This window comes from Castanea sativa, chromosome 11 (assembly GCF_040712315.1).
Source record: "Castanea sativa cultivar Marrone di Chiusa Pesio chromosome 11, ASM4071231v1".
Taxonomy (NCBI): Eukaryota; Viridiplantae; Streptophyta; class Magnoliopsida; order Fagales; family Fagaceae; genus Castanea; species Castanea sativa.
The window spans coordinates 16,212,415-16,224,078 of record NC_134023.1 but is presented as its reverse complement, the minus strand read 5'-3'; the positions used below and the strand labels follow the sequence as shown (position 1 = coordinate 16,224,078).

The 11,664-nt window shown below is 31.9% G+C and overlaps 2 pseudogenes; both read left to right on the top strand.

Annotated features, from left to right (window-relative positions):
- Positions 1 to 4,835: 4,835 nt before the first annotated feature.
- On the top strand, positions 4,836 to 8,711 carry LOC142616145 (receptor-like protein 49; annotated as a pseudogene).
- On the top strand, positions 8,526 to 11,207 carry LOC142615502 (receptor like protein 27-like; annotated as a pseudogene).
- Positions 11,208 to 11,664: the final 457 nt, after the last annotated feature.

The following is an 11,664-nucleotide window of genomic DNA, read 5'->3' as shown; positions in this document are numbered from 1 at the left end:
GACTCATCAATTTTTATACTTAATAATTCACTTTGTACAAAATTAAAAATTAGATAGAACACGTGGCGCAAAATTGAGAATCTAATTGAATTTTTTTCACTTAAGCATGAAACAGTCTTACTCATGCTAATGGACTGCATACTAGCTAAACAATGTGTTTATTTACAAGCCTTTGCCCACAAGTGTTTCTGGACCTCAACAAAGGAGGATAGGCCATCTGTTGTCTTTGGGTTTGGATGATGGAGGCCTATTACTTTTTGAACCTGATTGATTTGGGCTACGTTTGGAAATAGCTGAAAAAACTAGCTTTTAGCTTATTCAGCTTATTTCAAGTTGCCCATGTGAAACTTTATTCGGATTATTTGCAAGCCCACTGGCTACTTTTTCAATAACAAAACATCATTCTGAACGTAATCTTAGAAGGTGATGCTTGGAATGTCATTGAGCCGCTAAAAAAGTCAAATATGACCCCGCACTGGAGTATCAAGTCCATTCTAGAAGATATTTTGTCCTTTGCTAATTGTTTTTTAGATGTTGTATTTTCTTTTGTTCATAGAAAGGGTAATGTATCTGCACACTTACTCGCCCAGTGGGCAGCTCTTCTAAATTGGTCTGGGTCAATTCCCATCTCCAATTTGCCTTCTCATGTATCTCAGGCCTTTGTTAGAGATGGGTCCAGGCCCGATCTTTTTGATTATCCCCTGTTTCGGTTGAGTTTTTTGAGCAATAAAGTATTTATTCAGAAAAAAAAAAAGAAAAAGAACAAAACATCATTGGAATAAATAAAAAATAAAAAAGAACAAAACATCATTTGCAAGTGTTTGTGGGTCCACTTGAGTTACTTTTTGGTTTACTTTTTTAATATAAGGTCTCACATGACTTTTTCTTTTTCTTTTTTTTTCTTTTAGTTTTTTCTATTATACTTTCAACAATAAACTTTGAGCAAAAAATAAAATAAGTTGTTCCCAACAGATTCTTAAACTACTTTTAACATTTGATTTTACTTTTTTATTTGTTGTTGTAATTTGATTTTTATTTTCTTTCAGTATATGATGTGATCTGGGAATACTTATAGGCCCTGAATTTGAAAGTTGATTATTGCTAAAATAATATTTCTTTGTGAAGGATGTACTTATTTCAAAGTCCAACTAAGACACCCATGTATTGGCTTGCATGCATTTTTAGTGTTCGCATGTAGCACGTGACTATATATAGCGTGAAAAACTGTCTACTAATTTCTTTTAATTTTTTTTTTACCTATCTGCTAATACCAAAAGGAAATTGTTGTTATTTAAAAAAAGAAAAAGAAAAAAGAAATTAGGAAATTGAATAATTTTGTAACTAATAGTCTTAATACACTTAGAGTTAGTTATAGCTTTTGAACAAGCTTAGCAGTATTGTAGGGACACAATTTTGTACCTAAGCCCAAAAGAAGAAAGGAAATAGGCCCAAATAGCCTAATACAATGAATTTGTAAAGAGTATCTTGGAAAATTAGGTTCTAATGAATTTAAACAACAATCGTAATGGACCAAGATGACAATAGAATAAGGATGAACCAATTTTTTCTAAGGAAAATCGTCCTCGAACTCAATCTGAGGAGGTTGAATCTTTTATTTATCTCTCTTAGGGACATATTACAAATATTGTTCTTGATTCTACAAGTATCACTCTAGAGTCTAAATAAGAGTCATAAAGATCCTAAGTTATAGTTAAATTGTTCATCTTGTATTACATATATATCTCTTTCATCCTCTCCTCTTCTCGTTTATTTATGTTTTGAAACGGCGTGGAATGGCGTGGCATGGCGTGGCATGGCGTGGCATGGCATGGCATGACCTGAGATAAAGAAAATGTCAATTTTAGGAACCAATACATTAGAAAAATAAGATATTAAAAAAATGTTGAACGAAACTCACATTCAGAAAATGATAAAAAATAAAATAGTACTAATTAAGAAATAATAAAAATGAATTACTGTGAAATTAGTGTTAATTAGTAATGTCATATACATGCTCAAGATAAAGCAAAGGTCAAATTAGGAACAAATACATCAGAATAAGATATTAACATGATTAATCTAATAAATTTGAAAAAATCATTAAAAAATGCTGTAACTCATTCAAAAAATGACCAAAAAAAATGATATATCACTATTTAAGAAATAATAAAAATGAAATAGTGTGAAATTAGTGTTTTTCACTTTCTATTAAAAAAAAAGTTAATATAGATCGATTGGAGATGCTCCATCTCTTGCCCAACGAGTTCTTAGATGTTGTTCTTCTAGATATTCTCCTTCTTTGAAATGCAACAAATGACATAATTATCCTGTAATAACAACAACAATAAAAACATTTAGGGAGATGTTTAAACCGTATGTAATTTTTGCATTGTCTTTTTTTATTTTTTAAATTATTAAACAAGAAAAATTAGGAAACATATGTATCAGAAAAAAATCCATGGCTGTTTATTCCTTAATAAATCAAATCAAATAATTTTGTACAATATACAACATTAAGCAATTAAGCATCATTAAGAAAAAAAAAGCGGGTCACCATAATTGTAATTAACCAAAGAAAATGGATGAGCATAAGCATTTAAAGTCGGACTTATAGAATCAATTATGCATAGAACTTATATATATATATATATATATATATATATATATATATATATATATATATATATATATATATATATATATATCAACACCCAATTCCCAGGATATGTTAAAGTTCACACTCATCTATTATTCTTAGGTGCATCCTTTGCTAGACAATCTAACATATACATCCAGCAAAATAATTCATAAATGTTCTCACACTCACACATGCTTATTTATAAACCTCACCCAATAACTTAATTTGAGCAATATATGCAACAATATTAAGCAAGCATCATTAAAAAAAAAAAAAACCAAAACTAGGTCAACATTATAGCAACCAAATAAAATGGGAACTAAGCACTGTTTTCAACCGTCCCAATTCACAAATTGGATCACTAGGACTGAAATGAAAATTCCACAACATCTAGAATCCACTAACAGCAAGAAAAACCATGGACATTAAAACCCTAAATTCAATTGGCCACTTGACAAAATTGGTCAAATCCTCAAGAAAAAAAATAGTAACATAATTCAGTGACTGAAATCTAAGTAACAAATCAATTAAATGAGGAGTACCCATTTGAGTATATGAGCCAAAAATCAAATTCCTAGTCAAAATTTATTAACATGGAGACAAATATAGATGGAGCAATCAAGTTTGAGAACCAAACGATACAAATAGATTTCAAACATAATCAAGAAATAGAGCATTATGTATTTTAAATATAGAAAATCAAGCAAAAAAAATTACATGATTTGCCATTTTTGCAAACTCTGCGTCAAGTCGGTATTCATTCATGGTCTACCTTGCCATGCCATTGAAGCCATTCTTAGCAACAAATCGTAATGCCATTGAGCCATTAAGATTATTATTATTATTAAAAATACTTTATTGCAAAAAATATATATTTTTGCTATAATTTATTATTGCAACAAAATTTTTGTTACGATAGGTTACTACAACAATAATTTTTGTTGCAATAATGTATCTTTGGAAACTATTGCAACGGAATTTTTGTTGCAATAGGTTAGTAAAGTACCTGTGAAACTTATTGCAACAAACGTTTTGTTGCGATAAGTTACTACAGCAATAATTTTTGTTGCAATAAATTTTTTATATATTTTTAAATATTTTTTCCACCAAACACATCATATTTAACCTGTTAACAACATAAAAATATATTCACAATATTATAGCAACAATATATTTTGTTACAATAAAATATTTTTAATGATAATAAAAATCTTTTATTGCAACAGATTTATTGCAACAAAACTCTATTGCAACGAAATTTTTTTGTTGCAATAGAGATTTGTTGCAACAAAATGAAACTTATTGCAACAAAAAATTTCATTGCAATAAGGCTATTTTCTTGTAGTGTGGAAATAACGAAAAGTTAGAAAATAAATGAACTACTATAAATAAACTACTTGTAAGTTGTAACAGAATAAAAAATTAAATCAATCTCAAGGAATAGATCAAAACTTGGAGCATACCACTTAATTTTCGTGAGTGGGAAAAGTTTGTGCACATTGATTAGGAGTTTTGCATAAATGACATCTATCATCTCCAAAATTATTTGGTTTGGTTCACTAAGATTAGAAGCTATTATAGCACACCATGTGACAAATTGAGAGATTGAAACAAGAAATTCGTCTTTTGCATCTTCAGGCATCCCCTCATTCATTTTTTGGATGTTTGCTGGTCAACATCGGCTTATCCTGGCCAAAAACACAGTCTTTGTATCATAATGATCAACGAGTTGATTTAACAATATATATATATATATATATATATATATATATTTTTTTTTACAATAGAGTACTTCTGGAAACTTATTGCAACAAAATTTTTATGATAAGAAGCCAGTTAAGCGTGACAAAAACACAAGTCATGTGGCTAGCTTGGACCTTAGTTCCACTTGGCTTTATGGCCACATTCTTTCCAACAGTACCCTGTTTTTTCTTCCCAATCTCAGGAGGTTGAACCTCGCTGACAATTGGTTCTATGACTCCCTAATTCCTTCTAAGTTTGTCAACTTTAAGAGTTTGACTCACCTTAATCTTTCTCTTCCATATTTTTTGACCAAATCTCTTTTGAAATCTCTCAATTGTCTTTGCTGGTTTCACTTGATCTTTCTTACAATGAGCTATTAATCGAAGCTATAAAATGGAAAAGTGTCATTGGTAACCTAACTCAGTTAAGGGAACTTATTCTGGATTCCACAAATATGCCCTCAATTAGACCTAATTCCTTTGATGAATCTATTCTCCAAATATGCCCTCAACTGACAACAAATTTACAATATTTAGACGTTTCCAATAACCGAATTTATGGTCGAGTTCCAAGATGGTAGGGGGATGTGGGGATGAATTCATTATATTAGGTTGATCTTCATGACAAAATGCTTCAAGGACCATTTCCTACTCTAAATTTTTCTAGACTGCACTATATGTGTTTCTCCAATAACAATTTTATAGGAGAAATCCCTTCTTTAATTTGCGATGCAATTAACCTTCAAGTTCTAGACTTGTCTCATAACAACTTAAGTGGCATGATTCCTAACGGCACGTTTGGTAGATTGTAATGGTGATTACATAGGAATAGGAATAGGTATTACAAGGAATACAAGATGTTGTAATGTAATATTTATTACTATTCATTTGTTTGGTGACAACACAAAAATAGAACATTGAAGATAATGGAACGTTTAAATCAAGTTATATAAATTGTTACATTAGAATAAAACTTAAAATATATTTTAGGAAATATCTTACTAATATAATTATATTTCCAAAAGAAAATATTTTTTAAATTTGAAAGAAAGATTAGTCATTTTTAATTACTTTTTATTTTGATAATTGTTATGTGTATATGGAAAGTTTGTTTATTTAGAAAATATATTAATTTTAGAAATTAATACACTTACTAAGGAATAACTATTACAGTCCTTTTAGAAAGAAATAATTATTCCTCATTTTAAACAATAGTTATTCATGAGGAATGACTATTCCTGGTAATAAAAACATAACCAAACTACTAAATAGCTAAACCATAAGAATAACTATTACATTACAGTACTTACTACAGTCTACCAAACATACCCTAAGTGTTTTGTAAACTCTACTGCCATCTCGGTGTTGAATTTGTGAATGAATAGCCTTCATGATACCATCCCTGCAACCTTTGCCATTAGAAATAATTTTAGGAATATTAACCTTAGTGGCAATCAATTGGAGGGGCCATTGCCACCATCTTTGGCAAATTGTTAGGACTTGGAAGTTCTAGATTTGGGAAACAATAGGATATATGGAGCCTTCTCGTAATAGTTGGGAAGTCTTTAGAAATTGCAGGTTCCTGTCAATAGATCAAATAGATTTCGAGGTTGTATAGGCAGTCCTAAAACCAAATTTCCTTTCCTAAATTTGAGAATCATAGACATCTCTAACAATCAATTTAATGGTCCTTTACCAATAAAGTATTTCGAATATTTGAAAGCAATGATGAATGTAAATGAACGTGAGGTTGCATTGAATTATATGGGAGAATATTATTATCATGATTTATTGAATATCATGATTAAAGGGTAGTACATTGAGATAGATAGAGTCTTAACCGTCTTAACAAGCATTGATTTTTCAAACAATAGTTTCAGTGGAGAGATTCCAAAAATAATTGGAAGGCTTAAATCACTCAAGGGGCTCAACTTTTCTTACAATAACCTTACAAGTTATATTCCATCATCATTTGGAAATTTGACCAATCTTGAATGGTTAGACTTCTCTTTCAACAAGCTCGGTGGGGGGATTCCTAGTCAATTGATAGATCTAATGTCGCTTGAAGTCTTAAAGCTATCACATAACCAACTCATAGGACACATACTTTCAGGAAATCAATTCAATACATTCAACAATGATTCGTATACCGAAAACTTGGGATTGTGTGGGTTTCCATTGTCAAGAACATGTGACAACTACGAGGCAAAGCAACCACCACCACCGACCTTGCAACAAGATGAAAATTTAGAGCATGAAAATGGGTTTAATTGGCAAGCTGTTTTCATAGGTTATGCATGTGGAACAATATTTGGATTTTTTTGGGATATCTTATGTTTGAAATTGGAACACTAGAGTGGCTTATGAGGAAGGTTAAATTGAGGAGCATATCATGTTTAGAAGATTGAAGAAGAATGGCCACAAATGTGGTGGAAGAAGACAACTGATTCTAAGGTAAGTGATGTTCTTATTTTTGAGATTGCAGAATGAATCTCTATACCTAAAAGCATAAGGTTTTAATTATTATTAGCAATTGTGAACTTTTTTTCCCTGTCCCTTTGAAGATTATAGTTATGTATCTTGGATATCTTATGAATTACCTACTTATTCAATTTCTTTGAGTGTAATTTAGATGTCATGGGCATCCTTTTTTATCTCTTGCCTACTTGCAAATCTCTCAAAATAAATTAATTGTATTACTTCCAGAATCCCAAATAGTTTGTTTGAAACTCTGTTAGATCATAGTTGATTCAATTACTATGTTGAGTTCAATTAATGGAGGAAAAGAATATATGTGTCTGATCCTAACTAATTTGTTGAGGATCCATAGCCAACCCCAAATGTTTGGGATTGAAGCTTGCTGTTGTTGTTGAATTATTGTTTTAAGTTTGATTATAGTAATTTGTTGCAATAATGTATCTTTGGAAACTTATTGCAATGAAATTTTTGTTGTGATAGGTTAGTAAAGTACCTGTGAAACTTATTGCAACAAACGTTTTGTTGTGATAAGTTATTGTAACAATAATTTTTGTTGTAATAAATTTTATATATATTTTTAAACTTTTTTTTCCACTAAACACATCATATTTAACTTATTAACAACATAAAAATATCTTCACAATATTATAGCAACAATATATTTTGTTGCAATAAAGTATTTTTAATGATAATTAAAATCTTTTCTTGCAACAAAACTCTATTGCAACGAAATTTTTGTTGCAATAGTCTATTGCCACAGATTTTATCGCATCAGTGGGCAATGAAAATTTTTTGTTGCAATAGAGATTTGTTGCAACAAAGTGAAACTTGTTGCAACAAAAAATTTCATTGTAATAAGGTCCCAATATTTCAAATTAATTGTCAATTTCTGGACTTAATTAGCACTTATTAAAATATTATAATTAATCTGATCAGATATATGGAGGTTCCTAGAAAGTTTAAACTATGATAACGTGTACAAGTAGTACAATTTCACATCACCTCACACGTGACGTGAAATTAACATCTTTTTTTTATTAATAAAAGAAAGGTGGATGACTTCTGTTGACTTGGCAGCATATATATAATATGCATTCCACCCATACCTTCCTTATAACATCATCAGAAATACTACTCCATTTTCAGAGTTTTGTTTTTGTTGAATTGGGTATCAAATGGGGCGTTCAACTTGGAAGTATCAAGTCTTCTTTTTGTTCTGTTTGATCTTGCATTCTCAACTTCCCTTTCCATCGTCTCTCTCTACTTCCTTCTCTTCAATGCCACCATGCTCTGCTCTACTCCATTTTAATAAGTCTTTTTCTCTTGAAAAATCTGCTTCTGGCTATCATCCTTCTTATCCTAAAACAGCTAGTTGGCACGAGGATAAGCACTGTTGCACTTGGGATGGGGTCGAGTGTGACAAAAACACAAGCCATGTGGTTGGCCTGGACCTTAGTTCCAGCTGGCTTATGGGCCACATTCATTCCAATAGTACCCTATTTTTTCATCCCAATCTCAGGAGGTTGAACCTCGCTGACAATGACTTCAATGACTCTCTAATTCCTTCTGAGTTTGGCAACTTTAAGAATTTGACTCATCTTAACCTTTCTTTTTCCGTATTTTCTGGCAAAATCCCGTTTGAAATCTCTCAGTTGTCTTCACTGGTTTCACTTGATCTTTCTAAGAATGAGCTATTAGTCAAAGCTCTAGTATGGAAAAGAGTCATTGGTAACCTAACTCAGTTAAGGGAACTTATTCTGGAATCGGCAAATATGTCCTCAATTAGACCTAATTCCTTGATGAATCTATCCTCCTCTTTGACAACTCTTAGTCTCCGTTGCTGTCACTTATAGGGAAAACTCGAAAATAACATCCTCTGCCTTCCCAGTATACAAACCCTTGATCTAACGGGTAATTGAAACCTTAAAGGTTCTCTTCTAAAGTCTAATTGGAGCTGTAGTTCCCTAAAGTTCTTAGGTCTCTCTGGCAGAATGTTTCCAAGAGAATTCCTTAATTCTATCGACAATTTGAAGTCCTTGAAGCATTTAGCTCTCCCTAGTTGCAATATTACGGGGTCAATTCCAGCATGGCCTGGGATCCTTACAAAACTTACATATTTGGATTTGTCAAATAACAGTTTTAGCTGTGAGATTCTATTACCACTTTTAAATTTTAGATCTTTTTGGCTGACGCATCAAACTAACAATTTTTTAATTATTGGTGAATATTTTTAACAGGTCTGTTGCCGTCATCACTATTCAACTTGCCGAATCTCTCAACTTTAGACCTTGGGTACAATCAACTTGTTGGTCCCCTTCCTAGTCACGTAAGTGGTTTGAGTCTGATTGTTCTCTCTTTAAGTTCAAATTTCCTAAATGAAACACTGCCATCTTGGTTGTTCAGTATGCTATCTTTGGAGTTTTTGGATCTTTATGGTAATCAATTCATTGGTGAGATTAGTGAATTTAAGTACAATTCATTGAAGTATCTTAATTTGGGTTATAATAAGCTACATGGCTCTATACCTAGCTCAGTATCCAGACTTGTGAACCTTACTACTCTATATCTCTTGTCAAATAACTTGAGTATTATGTTGGGGTCTGAAATGTTTTCAAAACTCAAAAATCTTGAGGCTCTCTATTTGTCAAATAACTTAGTTAACATCAATAATAATGCTGCCTATGCCCTGCCCAATCTTCAATATTTGTTCTTGGCTTACTCCAATATCAGTGAATTCCCAATTTTCTTAAGACAGACAACAAATTTACAATACTTAGACCTTTCCAATAACCAAATTTATGGTCAAGTTCCAAGATGGTTGGGGGATGTGGGGAGGAATTCATTGTATTATGTTGATCTTCGTGATAACTGACTTCAAGGACCATTTCCCACTCTAAATTTTTCTAGTCTTCACTTTATCTTTTTCTCCAATAACAATTTAACAGGAGAAATCCCTTCTTTAATTTGTGATGCAATTCACCTTGAAGTTCTAGACCTGTCTCATAACAACTTAAGTGGCATGATTCCTAAGTGTTTGGTAAACTCTACTGCCCTCTCAGTGTTGGATTTGCGAATGAATAGTCTTCATGGCACCATCCTTGCAATATTTGCCAAAGGAAATAATTTTAGGAATATTAACCTTAATGGCAATCAATTGGAAGGGCCATTGCCGCAATCTTTGGTCAATTGTAAAAACTTGGAAGTTCTAGATCTTGGAAACAATAAGATAAATGGAACCTTCCCTTATTGGTTGGGAAGTCTTAAGAAACTGCAGGTTCTTGTCATAAGATCAAATAGATTTCAAGGTCATATAGGCAATCCTAAAACCAAATTTCCTTTCCCGAATTTGCGAATCATAGACATCTCTAACAATCAGTTTAATGGTCCTTTGCCAATAACATATTTTGAATTTTTGAAAGCCATGATGAATGTGGATGAAAGTGGAGTTACATTGAAATATATGGGAGAATATTATTATCATGATTTATTGATTATCATGATTAATGGGCAGTATATTGAGATGGAGAGAGTCTTAACCGTCTTAACAAGCATTGATTTTTCAAACAATAGTTTCAGAGGAGAGATGCCAAAGATAATTGGAAGGCTTAAATCACTCAAGGGGCTTAACTTTTCTTACAATAACCTTATAGGTTATATTCCATCATCATTTGGAAATTTGACTAATCTTGAATGGTTAGACCTCTCTTTCAACAAGCTCAGTGGGGAGATTCCTAGTCAATTGGCAGATCTAACAATGCTTGAAGTCTTAAAGCTATCACATAACCAACTCATAGGACACATACCTTCAGGAAATCAATTCAATACATTCAAAAATGATTCGTACACCGAAAACTTGGGATTGTGTGGGTTTCCATTGTCAAGAACATGCGATAAGCATGAGGCAAAGCAACCACCACCACCGACCTTGCAACAAGATGAAAATTTAGGGCATGAAAATGGGTTTAATTGGCAAGCTGTATCCATAGGTTATGCAAGTGGAACAATATTTGGAATTTTTATGGGATATCTTATATTTGAAATTGGAAAACCAAAGTGGCTTGTGAGGAAGGTCAAATTAGAGTAGCATATCATGCTTAGAAGATTGAAGATGAATGCCCACAAACGTGGTGGAAGAAGATAACTATTTCTAAGGTATGTGATGTTCTTATTTTTGAGACTTTAGAATGAATCTCTATACCTAAAAACATAAAAGTTTCTATTATTATTAGCAACTGTGAGTTTTTTTTTTTCTGTCCCTTTCAATTATAGTTATGTTTCTTGGATATCTTATGGATTTACCTTCTTATTTAATTTCTTTGGGTGTAATTTAGATGCCATGGATAGTATGCGGCAAATCTGGCTTGAATCCTTGTATGCTATTTAAGAAGACATAATATGGCTATGATGATGGCTGCTGTTTCTAGTCTTTTGCAAAATGGTGCATTCTAGTGTCTTGATGTAGTCACAACTGTTGGTTTGTTCACGTGGATCATCCCTTGGTTGCATTTCTATTTGCTATGTAGGTTTATTGTTTTGTTTTTAAAGGATAGGCTGACTTAGTCTGTTAGCTTGTGTTGAGGTGACACTGTTATGCTTTGTATTTTCTGTGCTTAAAAAGGATTCCTCCGTCTAGTGTAGTTCCCTTTAGGGCTTTGTGTACTCTAGTTTGTATTTAATAAAATTGAATGATTCATGGAAAAAAAAAATTCATATCATAACTAATGATTGGTTTAAAATATCAAGGGTGTATAATGTTAATTTTTCATGTGAATATTAACCCTGCCAATAATACTCAATAATTTACTT